At 45.9% G+C, this 16,700-nt stretch overlaps 1 long non-coding RNA gene across 1 annotated transcript; it reads left to right on the forward strand.

The window, feature by feature from the left end:
* The first annotated feature begins 6,812 nt into the window (after positions 1-6,812).
* LOC128583981 (uncharacterized) lies at positions 6,813-12,696 on the forward strand. Its single transcript, XR_008379605.1, has 3 exons — positions 6,813-7,338; positions 7,983-8,073; positions 8,624-12,696. It is a non-coding gene; the product is annotated as an uncharacterized LOC128583981 (long non-coding RNA).
* Positions 12,697-16,700: the final 4,004 nt, after the last annotated feature.

Below are 16,700 nucleotides of genomic sequence, written 5' to 3' on the forward strand. Positions count from 1 at the left end.
AAGTGCTAGACACAGGCCCCCAATCAGGGCCGGGGGTTTCAGCAAGTCTGTCCTGACCTGGGCCTCTGCTTCTTCCTAACAGGCAGCGTGAGGACATGGGATTTTTGGGATCCCTTCCAACTCTGTGATCTAAGCAAGTTGCACACAGAGGGGAAAACTCTAGAGCTGCCAGTTCAGAAGCCTTCTTCCTTTCCACCACATGAGGCTAAGAGCAGGGAATGGGGAGATCTCCTTGTGGGCAAACAATGAAACCAGAGGTCAGCCACTTGCTTGTTTACTCATTGAACACCACATGTCCAACCCGTGCTGGGTGCTGCCCTGCCCCTTCCCTCAAGAAGTGTACAAGCAGTTAAAAGGTAGTCTAGCAGAATGTACCAGAGGAGAGAGTTTCTTTCAAACTCCAAGCTCTTGCCTACCCCAGGCCCTTTGTGTCTGCTGTTCCTCCCACCTAGACTGCCAACTCCTTTCTCTTTGTTCTTTAGTCTCAGTGTAAGCGGTATTTCCTCAGGAAGACTTTCTCTGACCACTGTATTATATGGGTACACGGTAGGGCCCTCCATCTCTCCCCCTCTCTACTGCCACACTCTATTACCCTCGTAAGATTTACAGCTGTTTTTAATTACATGTCTGTTTAGTCATTTATTTTCCATTTCTTCTGACTAGAATACAGCTATGTGAGAGTAAGACTCCTGTTTGTAGTTATCACTTCTGGGCCATTTGCAGCATATACTTGTAGAGCATGTGAATAATTTTTGGCAGGTGCCAAGTTCTTTACATAGACTACTACATTGACTCCTCTTAGCAGCCCTAAGAGAGAGGCGTTATATTATTTATACTTTGGGGTAAGGAGACAAAAGGCTAGGCATGGAAGTGTCTTGCTGTTGGGAGTTTGGGTTTGAGCCCTGTCTACAAGTCAGGGCTCTTTCTACTTGACCACGCTGCAGGGCAGACAACAGGAGGCTCTGTCCATGGCACTCCCAGCTCTCTTTTTTACTTTTTATTTTGAAATAATTTCAATTTTCTGAAAAGTTGCAAGACTAGTACAAAGAAATCCTGTGTACTCTTCACTTAGGTTCATTAAATGTAAACTTTGCTATATTTTAAGATTCTCTCCTTCTGATGTGTGTATAGATCCACTCATTTTCTTTTTCAGAACTATTTCAGAGTACGTTGCAGACATTATACCTTTTTACCATTAAATATTTCAGTGTCAGTTTTTCAAGAACATAACATTCTTTTATATAAATCAAGAAATTTAACATTGATATAGTACTTTTTTTTTTTTTTTCTTTTGGAGACAAGAGTCTCAAGCTGTCACCCTGGGTAGAGTGCCGTGGTGTCACAGCTCGCTGCAACCTCAAACTCTTGGGCTTAAGCAATCCTCTTTTTTATTTTTTGCAGTTTTGTGGCCAGGGCCGGGTTTGAACCCGCCACTTCTGGTATATGGGGCCAGTGCCCTACTCCTTTGAGCCACAGGCGCTGCCCTTAAGTGATCCTTTTGCCTCAGCCTCCCAAGTACCAGGGACTACAGGCACCCACCACAACACTCAGCTATTTTTTGGTTATAGTTGTCATTGTTGTTTGGTGGACCTGGGCTGGATTCAAACCCGCCATCTCTGGTGTATGTGGCGCCTTAGCCGCTTGAGCTATAGGCACCAAACCGATATAGTACTATTATTTAAAATATAATCTATATTAAAGTTTATCCAATTCTCCTAATAATGTCCTTTACTAGAGTTTTGTTTTGGTTTTTTTTTTTGCAGTTTTGGCCAGGCTGGGCTTAAACCTGCCACCTCCTGTATATGGGGCCGGCACCCTACTCCTTGGGCCACAGGTGCTGCTCCTTAATAGAGATTTTTAAAAAATCGTTTTACCATAAGGACATTTGCACTAGAATGTTTATTGCTCCTCTATCTATAATCACCAAATGTGGAATCAACCCAAGTGCCCATCACCCCATGAATGGATTAATAAACTGTGGTATATGTATACTATGGAATACTATTCAGCCATTAAAAAGATGGAGGCTTTACATCTTTTGTATTAACCTGGATGGAGTTGAAGAACATTCTTAATAAAATATCACAAGAATAGAAAAGCAAGTATCCAATGTACTCGGTACTAATATGAAACCAATAGATGAACAACTACACCCCCCACACAAGAGACAAACAGTTTAATTCGAGGGGGGAGGGGAAAGAAAGGGGAAGTAGAGGGGAGGAGAGGGAAGAGCACTGGTGTGCTCTCACCTAATGGGCACAATGTAAGGGTATATGGCACACTGGGATGAAGGGCTCAACTACAATTGGACCTTACCTAACAAACACAAACAATGCAACCTAATCACTTGTACCCTCATATTAATCTGAAATAAAAAAAAAAAGAGTTGTTTTTTTTTCCTGGTCCAGGATCCCATCCATAGCTTATCTTCCATTTAGTTGTCTTATCTCTTTAGATTTTAATTTAGAACAGTTCCTTGGCCTTTCTTTGTCATTCATGACACTGATATTTTTCTTCTTTTTTCTTCTATTTTATTATTTTATTTATTTTTTGAGACAGAGCCTCAAGCTGTCACCCTGGGTAGAGTGCCGTAGCATCACAGCTCACAGCAACCTCAAACTCCTGGGCTCAAGTGATTCTCCTGCCTCTTCCTCCCAAGTAGCTGGGACCATAGGCAACCGCCACAATGCCCGGCTATTTTTTGGTTGCAGCCGTCATTGTTGTTTGGCGGGCCCAGGGCTGGATTCGAACCCTCCAGCTCAGGTGTACATGGCTGGCACCTTGGCCGCTCGAGCCACACGCGCCCAGCTGACACTGATATTTTTCAAGAGTATAGGCCAGATGTTTTGTAGAATGTTCCTCAATTTGGGTTAGTCTGATATGTGCTCAGTTAGATTCAGGTTAGACCTGTGCTGGCAGGAATCTCACAGAAATGATGCTGTGTCCTTGGTAAATTGTATCAGAAGCCACATGATGTCCACTTGTCCCAGAACTGGTAATGTTAATTTCCATCATTCGGTTAAGGAGGTATCTGCCAGGTTTTCTCTGCTGAGAAGTTAAATGCTTTTTTTCCCTTTGTGATTAATAAGTGATCGAGGGGGTACTTTAAAGCTGTGAATATTCCATTCTCAAACTTTTCATTCATTGATGATTCCTGACTGAATTAATTATAATCTTAGTACAAATAATGCAACATCAAGGATCTTGGCTCTGATTTTAAGGCTGGTATCTCTATTCCAGGATGACAGGGTGGAATGGAAGGGAGCTCTAATTCTGTTTATCCAAGTGGAAAGGGACTGGTATTGACTTTCTAACCTTACTAAGTAAAAAGCTGGAGAGTATCAGATGGGATTTTATATGATCGAAGATGTTAATTCCTAATGGAATAATGATTTCCATTTACCCAGCACTTACTAAATCCCAAATACATATCAGCCATTTAGCATACATTGCTTTATTTAGCCTTCATAACAACTCTATGAGAGCATATTGTTGTCTCCAAGTTATAGAGGGGGAAACTAAGACTCAGAAAGGCTATGGCACACGCCTAAAGTCTTACAACTAGGAACCAAACTCTACTGAACTCCAAAGCTCTGGCTCTTTTCAGTGGGAAGGAGCTCATGGCTGTGTCATGGCAGCCAACCTTAATACACATGCCAGGCAGTGCCAGTTTTCAACTATTTATCAACTTATGATGTTGAACCGGGGGTCCAAGTCCTGCAAAGAGGCTGCTGAGGTCCTCAGTATAGTCATCTTACGGCACCAGCCAGGTGGTTCTTGATTTATTTATAGATGCTGCTGCCGTGTGAGCACAGCCTGGCTGGGAGCAGCCTGAGAGGATCTCCCAGCCCCCCTGGGAGCTTCCTTCAGCCCAGGTGGCAGAGCCATCACCAGACTTTGACTCATCAGTTCCCCTGGCCAGTATTACTGCATCTTCTGTGCTTAGAAAGGCAGGAAACTGAACTCTGGTACTTTAGAAAGTCTTTCAACAATATCCTTGATTAAAAGGGGGGGTTTCCAGTTAGCCCTGGAGAATTTCAGTTAACCAAAGGTTTATTGTATTCTAGTTCATTGAAATGTGGTAATCCCTGTACAGTGTATATTTATGGTAATTCTCATTCACCAGACAATTAAACAGGATTTCCCCACCATTTAGAAGCCATAGAACCACAGATTTACCAAGTTAAAAAGGCCTTGGGGATCATTTAATAGGCTCTTCACTGTACAGAGGAGGAAACTGAGACCCAGAGAGGGGATGTTACTCAAGGTAGCATTGTTCATTACTGGCATAACCAGAACTAGAAAGTTTTAGTTCAGAGTGCTTTCTGCCATATCAAGAGTTATTACAAAAGAGGAAACTTATGTTCAGGGCTACCTGCGAATTGAACTTAGCCTATAGCCGTGTTTTGTTTGACTTGCAATATTTTAAAAGTTAGGAAATTTCTAGCCGGGCGTTGTGGCGGGCGCCTGTAGTCCCAGCTACTTGGGAGGCTGAGGCAAGAGAATCGCTTAAGCCCAGGAGTTGGAGGTTGCTGTGAGCTGTGTGAGGCCATGGCACTCTACCTAGGGCCATAAAGTGAGACTCTGTCTCTACAAAAAAAAAAAAAAAAAAACAATAAAAGTTAGGAAATTTCATCTAAAAGTCAAATTTGGTATTTCTTTGGAAAACTGGAAAATCTGGGCAAACCCAGGGCTGATGGCCATGAAGGGAGCCTGAGTACCAGCAACCCACCCAGACTGGGTGTCTGGGATTTAGATGCCACGTCCCACCATTCCCTGTCATCGCACACCTGGCTGCCTCACACATTTCATGACCTACCTGGGCCCCTGTAGCCCCTGTTGGAATTGGGGCTTCTGCTTTCTGGTGAAAGGTGTTCCTTGGTTAATAAAAAGAGGGCTGAAGTGAGCCAGCTGACAAATAGGAGAGACAATGAGGAATTAGAAGCACCTGAGTTGATAACACATTGCAGCACCAGGGGCTCCAGCTGGCCCTGGGCAAGCTCAGGTCATGGGCTGGGAAAAAGATCTAGACAGCGGTTCTCAACCTGAATGAATGACTTCTCATTCATTCTGGAGCTTTCATCTCCTATCACTTTCTTATTTTGGACTCAGCTTACCTATCTTTAGTAAGAAAACAACAACAACAAAACTTTGGAAGCTGCCCACTCTGAGGGGTCAAGAGACAAGGTGGGGGTTATTCAAATGAAGTAAGCTCAGCCTCGCCCTTGACAGAGAAGCACATTTGAAAGGTACCTCCCTATGCATGTCTCATTTAGTCATGGGAGGGAAGCTCTATTATTATTTTTTATATTTTTGAGATAGAGTTTCACTATGTCACCCTCGGTAGAGTGCCGTGGCATCACAGCTCACAGCAACATCAAAATGTTGGGCTGAAGTGATTCTCTTGCCTCAGACTCCCAAGTAACTGGGACTACTGGTGCCCACCACAACATCCGGCTATTCTTTTGTTGCAGTTGGCATTGTTGCTTAACAGGCCCAGGCTGGTTTGAACCCACCAGGCTCGGTGTATATGGCTGGCGCTGCAACCACTGTGCTACAGGCACCTAGCTGAGAAGCTCTATTATTATTAGAGTTTCCATTGTACAAACCAAATGGAGGCTGGGGAAAGTCAAGATAACAAACCTAACTAAGTGTAGTTGAAATTGGAACCTATCTCCAAGGTAATCCTACCACTCAGGGAGGCTGAGGTGGGTGGGTCTCCTGAGCTCAGGAGTCCAATACCAGCCTGAGAAAGACTGATCTCTACTAAAAACAGAAAAACTAGAGAGGCATTGTAGGCAGTGTCTGTAGTCCCAGGTATTCAGGAGGCTGAGGCAAGAGGATTGCTTAGGCCCAAGAGTTTGAGGTTGCTGTGAGCTATGATGCCACCGTGCTCCTCTGAGGGTGACAGAGAGGTTCTGTCTCAAAAAAAAAAAAAAAAGAGTTGAACCTGTCTCCTGGAATCCAAGTGCAATATCCTTTCCATTACCGAATGCCAGCAGGATCCAGGTACTGAAGCAGAATGGGGCATGCCTCAGGAAGCAGTTTCCAACGAACCTCCATCTGCCCATTTGGGGGTGAAATCCTAACACACACAAAGACGGTTTTTTTGGGGTTTTTTTGCAGTTTTTGGCCGGGGCTGGGTTTGAACCCGCCACCTCCGGCATGTGGGGCTGGCGCTCTACTCCTTTGAGCCACAGGTGCCACCCCACAAAGGCGTTTTTAAGAACATACGTAGGTTAAGTCCAATGAGGCCGATGGCAGGAGAGAGGAGGAGAGGAAGTAGGGGTACTGAGTCTGGGGGATAGGGATGAAACAGGAGGAGGCAGACCCGGCTGTACTGACGACTTCTGAGCTGGGGCTTTTGCCCCAGGTTCTGGGCCCCAGGGCCGGTGGTCCAGCGACAAGGAGGGGCACCAACTTGAAACCACAGGGAGCAAGGCCTTCATCAGATTCTCAAAGCGGTTCTTGTCCAAAACAAACAACAAAAATAAACAGTTGAAAACCACTGATATGCAAGTATCTGCAGTCCCCTGCCTGGGTCTGGGACACGACAGTGCAACGTATTCCCGGTCCCTGTCCTTGAATTCCAGATCCTCGCCCAGACTCCTCCACCCTGCACAGGGAGGGGAAGCCCTCCTCCCGGAGCGTATTTTGGGGCGGGCCGGGCCGGCGGCTCCCCGAGGTGGCGGGAGCGCGCGGGGCCGCAGGGGGCGGCGCGGGGAGGACAGCGCCGCGGCGGGGCGGGAGGGGCTGCGGCGCGCGGCGGATGTCACGGCTTACCTCAGAGCCCGAATTAGAAGGCTGAAAAAATCACAGCAGGAAATAATGTGGTGCCTAAAATAGAAGCATCAACTGGGAGAGAGGCCGGGGAGTAGGTGGCATTTGAGGCTCCTGGCGCGTCGTCGGAGGCGTGTAGCTGTAACCCGGCCGGAGAGGGCGCGCGAGGCCCGGGCTGCGCTTCTACCGCGAGGGCGGCGGGGCTGTCCGCGGTCCCCCCACTTCCCTCGTCCCCCGCCCCTGCTTCCCTTGCTCACTGTCCCCCTCACCACCCCCTCAACTCCTCCTCCCTGCCCCTCCCTCCCCAAGGGTCCTCACGCCCCTCCTGCCTGTCCCTGCCGTCCCCCCTCATCTTTCTCCTCCCTCTCCCTCCCTCTCCCTTCCCCTTCACCCCTCCCTGTGTCTCCCACCTGCGGCCTCCCTCACAGCCGCCTACCTTCCCCACTGCCCCCCGCCCCCCACCCCTCTGCTTTCCTCCATAGCCAGAGCTGCCTGGAGGCCGTTGATGCCTTCCTAGGCCTCCAACCAAAGGTCATTCGAGCAGCAGCAGCCCCCAAGGTCAGCCTCCTTCTGCCTGTCTGCAGTAACCTTCTTCTGGTCACCACTGGCCCTGGCTCGCCCCACCCCTTCACCACTTCTGCCCTTCTGTGGAAAAGCCAGCAGGCCCTGGATTCCTGTCCCTGGGCCCCTGCTTCAGGAGGGGTAGAGAGGAAGCAGAAGCCTTGCCTGAGAACCTGAAAACCACATCCACAGGGAGGACTCTCAAAAGGGTTCCCTGACTGGCCAAGGGCAAACGGGCCATGTACAAAAATTATAAAAATAATGGACTTACAGGCTTGGCGACCATAGCACAGTGGTTAGCGGGCTGCTGGACACTGCATGGGGAGTGGCATTCCAACCTGGCCGGGGCCAGCTAAACAATGACAACTGCAACAACAAAAAAATAGCTGGGCGTTGTGGTGGGCTCCTGTAGTCCCAACTACTTGGGAGGCTGGGGCAAGAAAATCGCTTCAGCCCAAGGGCTGGAGGTTGCTGTGAGCTGTGATGGCACAGCACTGTACCAAGGGCGACATAGTGAGACTCTGTCTCAAAAAAAAAAAAAATGCACTTAACAGAACATTTATATAATATGTGCATCATTTAGAATCATTCAGTCCTCACAACTCCAGAAGCTAGGGACTCTAATTATTTCCTTGTTACAGATGGCAAAATGGAGACAGGAAAAGATGAACTTGGACGGGCAAGGTGGCTCAAGCCTGTGATCCTGTAATCCTGGCACTCTGGGAGGCTGAGGTGAGTGGATCACCTGAGCTCAGGGGTTGGAGACCAGCCTGAGCAAGAGCAAAAAACTCTTTTCTCTACTAAAAATAGAAAAACTAGCATAGGGTGCCTGTAGTCCCAGCCACTTGGGAGGCTAAGGCAAGAGGATCTTGCCTAAGAGTTTGAGGTTGCTGTGAGCTGTGATATCATAGCACTCAACCCAAGGCAACTGAGAGAGACGTGTCTCAAAAAAAAAAAAGAAAAGAAAGAAACAAAACCAACCAAACAAACAAACAAAGCAATAAACATGAATTTGGCCATGTTCACAGAGCCGCTCTGTGGAAAAGCCAAAGTCAGGCCCAGGCACTCTGACTTCAATGACCTATCACTTACCCTTACTTTATTAGGCCACTGCCTCTAAGCTTAGTGCTCTTCCACTTGGTTTTTATTTCTCAAAAACGAGTTTTGCCTTTTTTTTTTTTTGCTGAAAATAAGCACAAAGCATTACAGGTGCTTGGAGATTTCAGTTTTTTAAAAAATCTGACTTTCTTATTTTTACTTCTCTGGGTGCTTCCCCCACCAGCCGTTGCTCTGCTGAAAACAAGCTCTCTCATTGTTGCCAGTTTCCAAGGCTTTGCATCCTCATCGCCTTCTGGAATGCGATGGGCATTCGTTCATGCTCAAGTGTACTGCCTACACACGTGCGTGTGCCACTTGTTCCCTCCTGCTTCTCCTCTTGTGTTAACCCCTCCTGGGGTTAATGGCTTATGATTTCCTACCAGAATTGTAGGAAGAGTATGTGGCTGATGTGGTGTCACGAAGGCTTTGTTCCCTGGAGGCTGAATATTGTTGGGACAAGCGGTAAGGAATAGTGAGTAGAGGCCACCATGGACTAAAAGAAATGTCAGAAAAATATATAGCTAATATTCATTAATACTTACTAAATGCAAGGCTTTGTGCTTTTTCGAGGAATTATTTTATTTAAGTGACATAATAACCCTATGACATTAGTATCATTACCATTTGACAGAAAACTCAAGGTCATGTAAGGTTTAGAGCTGAGATTCTGATGCACTTAACCAGCGTGCTAACTGCAAAGGAGAATGGGGTGCTGGTTTCTGCAAGATATCTTTTTCCCTCCAAGATGGAAATATCTTTATAATTTTTGCGAATTACAAAAGTAATAGGTGCTTACTGTGAAGAACTTAAACAACAGAAGTGTATAAGGAAACATTTGGGAACATATTCTTCTTAGCAAAGTATCCCAAGAATGGAAGAAAAAGTATCCAATGTACTCAGCCCTACTATGAAACTAATTTATAACTTTCATATGAAAGCTGTTACCCAAGTACAGCACAAGAATATGGGGAAAGGGGAGAGAAAAGGGAGAGGAGGTGGGGAGGAATGGTGAAGGGAGGGTAATTGGTGGGACCACACCTATGGTGCATTTACAAAGGTACATGTGAAATTTACTAAATGTAGAATATAAACGTTTTAACACAATAACTAAGAGAATGCTGTGAAGGCTATGCTAACTAGTTTGATAAAAATCTTTCGAATTGTATATAAAACCGGCACATTGTATATGATTGCATTAATGTACACAGCTATGATTTAATACAATAAATAAATAAATAAAAGAAAAATCTGGAAGTCTTTTCCTATCAGCCCCCTCTTCATGGACTTTAATACACATAACTTTTTTTAAATTAAAACTTATTTTTTATTATAATTTTTTGTTAAATCATAACTTTGTACATTGATGCACCAGAATGTTTATTGCAGCCCAATTCATAATAGCCAAGACATGGAAACACATAACATTTTAAGCTGCCTGGCATCGTACCATCATATTCTTCAGTGGATATGCTGGCGCATGTCCGGGCACATCTGTCAGTTATTTCCATAATTCTAGCAGTGGAATTAGTGCGTCAGAGGGCATAAACATTTACATTTGGTCACATGTTGAAATGGACAAGTTTTTATTTTATAATTTGAGGCATAACCTACATGTGCTTTAATAAGGGAATAGTTAAGTAAATCATGAAAAAAACTGAGAACATCTCCTTGCTGGAATATTATGAGCGCATTAAAAATGATGGTTATAAGGACTCTAATAATGTGGTGGAAATGCTTAGAACATAAAGTCAAAATGTTAAAAAGTAACAGAAAATTAAATGTATTATATGATCACAATTGTATGAAAAGAAAGCAAAAAGAAATAGTAGCAAAATGATATCAATGGTAATGCAAACATGTTGAGATAAATGTGGTCTTTCTTTTTCATTCTCTATTGTGGTTTATTTTTGTAGTAAAAATTATATTTACTTAAAGACCCAGAAATAGATGGAAATTTATCAAAAGATTCTGCTTCCTTTTTCCTCTCTGGATTTGAGTTTCTACGTCTATAAAATGAAGCAGTGAGACTAGAATTAGATGACTTCTAAGTTATCCCAGTTCTGATAGTCTATGTTTTCTTATACAATCAGGTGTTTTTTTCTGCTGTTGATTCAAAGCTAAATTTCAGTCTTCACACTAAAAGTAGATCAGATTAGAACTTGTTTTGTGGGTGGTGCCTGTGGCTCAAAGGAGTAGGGCGCTGGCCCCATATGCCGGATATGGTGGGTTCAAACCCAGCCCCAGCCAAAAAAACTAAAAAAAAAAAAAAAAAAAGAACTTGTTTTTTTTGTAGAGACAGAGTCTCACTTTACTGCCCTTGGTAGAGTGCCGTGGCGTCACACGGCTCACAGCAACCTCCAGCTCTTGGGCTTACATGATTCTCTTGCCTCAGCCTCCCGAGCAGCTGGGACTACAGGCGCCCGCCACAACGCCCGGCTATTTTTTTGTTGCAGTTTGGCCAGGGCTGGGCTTGAACCCGCCACCCTCGGCATATGGGGCCGGCGCCCTACTCACTGAGCCACAGGCGCCGCCCAAAGAACTTGTTTTGTGACCATTATTGGTTTAGGCTGTTCTTACATCTGTCAAAATATCAACATTAATTTGAAGAAGAAAGCAATGTTCCCACTGTGAAGTAGAGGGTCTTAAGGCTTGGAAGTGCTGGGATGAAATGTTTAGAGCAGTGACTTCTTCATTCATCCCAACTTTGATGGGCTGTGTCCTAGCTGGACTCCGTCATTCCCCCTTTTTCAACCAGGATACTGATGGTGTGTGAGGCTTTTCCACAGCTGTACATTGTTCACTCTTCTGCAGTGACAAGGATTGGATGGAGAATGTGTTTCCTCTGGTGGGTGGAGAACTCTGAAGGCAGAGACTGGGTTTTTATTCCAGTATCTTAACAGTGAACAAATGAATGAACAAGTGACTCAAGTGACTGAGTGTGAGAGTGAAGAAAGCCCATAACATGGAAGACCCAGAAGGATTTCACTGAACCTATGAAATAAGTGAAGCTGGAAGTCAGGTGAAACACGTTGTGAGCTCGTTGATCTGGAGGAGTTACTGTGTGTGTGTGTGCGCGCATGCACATGTGCAGGGAAGGGGCAAGACTGGAAGAATGCCATTCTGCTGGCACAGCCTTCGTCAGAGCCCTGAAAGGGGCTGAGTGGGTTCTGACTCAGCTCCATGACTCACTCACTGTGTTGCTGTCTCCATCCTCCAGGCACATCCTCTAAACCATTTCAGTTCAGCCTCAAGTGGAGGAGATGAGATCTGGTCCAGCACCTCCGGATGAGTCACCTGGCTGGGCTGAAAGGAGGGAGCCAAAGCCCCACAGTCCTGCACACACACCTCCCATCTCCCAGGGGTTGTCATGCAGACCCAGACCTCATGAGAAGGTTATGACTGCTCCAGTAATGACACCCTCACCCCCCACAAAAGGCATTACCTGCCCATCCACACGTCTCTGCTCAATGTCTTAATTTCCCTGGTCCTTTCACATAGTTGTCCCCTGTGCTTCTTGGGGGCATCTGAGATCAGCTTATACAGAGGATTATAGGGCTCTCTTATTCTATTCTTCACCTCTCACAAAAGTTTTTCAGTTTACAAAATAGTTTTACATTCCTTTTCTCATTTGATTCTCTCTGAGACCCTAAGAAGCCTGGCAGGGCAGTGAATATCACTATTCTACAGGGATGGACATGGAAGGTGGGCCCCTCAGTGCAAGCTCTGGCTCAGGGTGAAATGATCTGAGAAGACCCTTGGTTTTTCCCTCGGTCATGTTCACTCTCTTCTTTCTACTCAATGCTGGGTTCCCTGGGTCACCACCCAGGAAACGAGGGCACAGCCTTGGCAAGCAACCAGCAAACAGCCTCTCAGGTGAGTTCCTGGAACCTACAGTGGGGTGTGGCTACAGGCTCTGGAAAGGGGACAGGCCACATGAGCCCTTTTGTCCCTGGAGGGTTGCAGAGGGAATAGGCTTTCCAGATAAAATATGGGATGCCCAGTTAAATTTTAATTTCAGATGAACAATGAATAATTTTTAGTTTAAGTATATCCCAAATGTTCTATGGGACATATTTTAAAACTATCTGATATGTATATGAAATTCAAATCTAGGGTGGCGCCTGTGGCTCAGTCGGTAGCGCACCGGCCCCATATACCGAGGGTGGCGGGTTCAAACCTGGCCCCGGCCAAACTGCAACCAAAAAATAGCCGGGCGTTGTGGCGGGCGCCTGTAGTCCCAGCTACTCGGGAGGCTGAGGCAAGAGAATCACTTAAGCCCAGGAGTTGGAGGTTGCTGTGAGCTGTGTGAGGCCATGGCACTCTACCGAGGGCAATAAAGTGAAATTCTGTCTCTACAAAAAAAATAAATAAATAAATAAAAAATAAAATAAAAATGAAATTCAAATCTAGCTGGGTATCTGTTCTGTTTTTTGTTTGTTTGTTTTTTGAGACAGAGTCTCACTATGTTACCCTTCGTAGACTGGTGTGGCATCACAGCTCACAGCAACCTCAAACTCTTGGGCTTAAGCGATTATCTTGCCTCAGCCTCCCGAGTAGCTAGGACAGGCGCCCACCACAATGCCTGGCTATTTTTTTGTTGTAGTGGTTGTTGTTTGGCAGGCCCAGGCTGGATTCGAACCCGCCAGCTCCGGTGTATGTGGCTGGTACCCTAAGCCGAGCCTGTTCTGTATTTTTATTTGCTAAATTTGGTAACCCATAGGAGATGCCTCACTACCCTGCATACCAGGGCCTTGGGGATTTTTCTTTGTCTGAGACCACAGTAAGAACCAGCCTCTGCACCCATACCTGCCCTAGCACCTCACGTGTCCCTGGTGGCCTTCCAGCTTCTGGCTCAGCTCAGCAGGCATTTAAACCAAGCTCCCTGTGGCCTTCCCACCTGGATGGAGGGATAGCTGTTGCCTCTGATCCTATGACTTAATAAAGGAGGAAACCGGGCTCTTCCCCTATGGCCAGTGGCATCTGTCAGGGCATCATATCCAGGCACTTCAGGCAGCTCAGGGGCCTGTAGCCCTCAGTCAGCCAGAGCTTGCCCTGAGGGTTCCAGGCTGGAGGAAAAGGGAGACCTGAGCTATCCCTTGGATCTAGGCAATGAAGGTAAGGGGGTGTTTTGTGTTTGGTATTTGTTCAGAGCCCTGCTGTTAAGAAACAGCAGTGCCATGGCTTTCCAGAGCTTTCCAGAGTCAAGCTGCCCTCATTTGATCCCCCGTTGTCAGGTGAGCAGAGATGGTATTTTCAGCTCTTTGCCCACTCCCTTTATAATGAATGAACTGAGGCTGAGAGTGATTAAGTCTTCACAGTAGTCACATATCCTAACCCCTGTGGGAGTTAAGACTTCAAGCCTAGCTCAAAGAAAAGCCATACATGCTGTGACTCCCAAGAGCTCTGGGTGAAGTTCCCCCACATCTCCAGCAAGGCGTGGGGGGAGAGGGAGAGCCTTTAAAAAGCAGGCTGAAAAAAAAAAAGCAGGCTGAAAAGTCCATAGCACTTCCCTAGCCGCGGGCGGACACAGCAGGCTGGAGCCTCTCAGTGGCTAAGCAAAGAGAGCTTTCTCTCCATGCTTCTTATCTCTACCCATCCCAGACAGGGAGTGTGCAGTGGAATCTTGATGAGGCCCTGCTGGGAGCAGCAGGACAGGGAGCTGTGAATGCTGGGGCTGAGGAAGGAGCCTGCCGTAACCAAGATCCCAGGGACCTCTCAGCTCCCCAGGGGAGCCAAGGCTTGTAGTACTGGTCACCAGAGTGGGTCAGCCACACAGAGCCTCTGACCATTAAGCTACACTTGGAAGAAGGGAAACAGAGGTGTGTTGGGAAGAAACTGCAAATGAAAAGAGCTGTGTTCGTTTATTCCACAAATACTTTCTGAGCATCTACTACATGCCAGACACTATTCTAGACACAGGAGTACAGCAGGGAAGAAAACAAATATGCACGTATAGATGTCTCGCAGACGACACTCCTGTTTGTGAGGTGACTATTTTGACCCCAGCCAATGTAATGCAAAATTCAACCCCTTTACCAGCTTCCAGGAAAAAGTCCTTTCCCATAAAACATGGGGGCAGAGGGTTAATTTTATTGAAGATGTGCTGGGTCATAGCAAGAGGCCCCCGTTGTTCCTCTCAAGCCTCTCTGTGAATCTCAGTGTACGTGATACTTCTCCCAGAGAAATACTGGATGCGCAGCTATCTTGCGGGCTCGGTGCCCTCCTCTCACCTGTCCCCAAGCTCCCAGACAGACCAGTTTTCTGGCAGTGTCTCACAGATACCCAGTTTTGGGAGGGGAGGCTTTTGTCTCATTCCTCTCTCGCTGCTTGGTCTCTTTCTCCAGGGTGATCTTCCTTTCTGGGATGGTGATCTTGTCCCTGTCTCATTTCTACTTCTCAGAATTATGCCAGGGTGAAATGAGATCCTATCTGAACTCCCTAGCAGCATGGGTCACATCAACCAGAGATGTTACTTGACAGTATCTTGCTCTGTTTTACAAATGGTGGAGATGATGTCACCAGGGAGTGAATGTTGAGCTGCTCCCCTTTTATTTTGGATTGACTGTAATTTAGCACACTGTTCTCACTCTTTTGTTAATAAAATAAAACAATAAACACATACTACCATCAAGAGAACACTGACAGCCTGTGTTTATGTGTTTATGTTGTGTCTGTCTCTAAGAAGCTACAACTGCTATGTAGATTTTTAACAAAATGAGTGTTCACTCAGTGTTGTGGGTATAATAATTAAAAACAAAAAGGGAGGGCAGATTCTTCCACTGTGTTTCTTAATTCTTCCTTCTTCTTCTCCTTCTCCTTCTTCCTCCTCTTCTTGCTCTTCTTCCTTCCCTTCTTTTTCTTCTCCTTTCTTTTTTGAAACAGAGATGCAGACCAGGTCATCACTGACAAGGCCAAGGCAGAGGAACTGGCTTCTAAGAGTGTCTGTGTTCACTCCGGGAAGATCCCACTAGAGAGTCAGGCAGATACTGCTTCCAGCTGAGTTCCCAAGGGCTTTGTTCCCTGCTCTGTCCCTCTGCTCATTGTGAAGGACCTGATGATTGAACTGAACCCACTGGATACGTGGGGCAAGGAATGTGTGAAGAAGGAGAGTAAGGAAAGAGAAGAGAAGAGAAATGGAACATTGACAGAGTGGAGGATTGATGTGAACTTAGGGAACTCAAGGCCAAGGATGATGGAAATAATGATTATTGGCTGGGCGTGGTGGCTCATGCCTGTAATCATAGCACTCTGGGAGGCTGAGGCGGGTGGATTGCCCTGAGCTCACAGGTTCAGGACTAGCCGAGCAAGAGTGAGACCCCTCGTCTCTACAAATAGCCTGGTGTTGTGGCAGACACCTGTAGTACCAGCTACTTGGGAGCCTGAGGCAAATGAATTGCTTAACCCCAGGAGTTGGAGGTTGCTGTGAGCTATGATGCCATAGCACTCTCCAGAGGTTGACAAAGTGAGACTCTGTCTCAAAAAAAAAAAAAAAGATTATTTTTATGTTTCAATCTTGAGTTTAGTCTTTTGGCTGCAAGTAACAGAAACCCAACTTTAATTAGCTTGGGCCCTAAAGGTGAAGGGGTTAGCTCATAAAACCAGACTGTGGAGATAGCAGGGATAAAAGAGCTAGGTTCAAGGATTTGGGTGTTGATTTATCTATCAGCTCTCAAAGCTGTGAGTTCTGAGAGCTCCTGTTGCCCCCAGTCTCACCAGCAGAAAGGGGCAAACTCTTCCCCACCAGCTCCGAGGGAGGATCCAGCAAATTGTAACATACCATTGTTCAATCAACAGATTTCAAAAATGTTCAACTTTGTTCCCCTGGATTATTGGTGAGGGAATGGGAAAATGGAGACCCTGCTGCTCTGATGTTCCTTATCGGAGGAAACATAAATCATCCCAACCAGTTTGGAGGGAAATTTGGCAGTGTGTGTTATAATTTTAAATGTGGGATAAATTAGGAATAACCTAAATGTCCATCTTTGAACTATGGTGTATTTTATACTCTGAAATGCAAAAGCCCCTAAGATGTCCTGGTAAATGAAAAAAGTAGCTGCAGAATGATACATATAATATGGGATCACTCAAACATAAACAAAAAAACCAAACAAATATCAAAATAGTAATAGATGGGCGGTGCCTGTGGCTCAGTGAGTAGGGCGCCGGCTCCATATAACAAGGGTGGCTGGTTCAAACCTGGCCCCAGGCAAACTGCAACAAAAAAAATAGCCAGGTGTTGTGGTGGGTGCCTATAGTCCCAG

Source organism: Nycticebus coucang, chromosome 4, assembly GCF_027406575.1.
Source record: "Nycticebus coucang isolate mNycCou1 chromosome 4, mNycCou1.pri, whole genome shotgun sequence".
NCBI classification, from domain to species: Eukaryota; Metazoa; Chordata; class Mammalia; order Primates; family Lorisidae; genus Nycticebus; species Nycticebus coucang.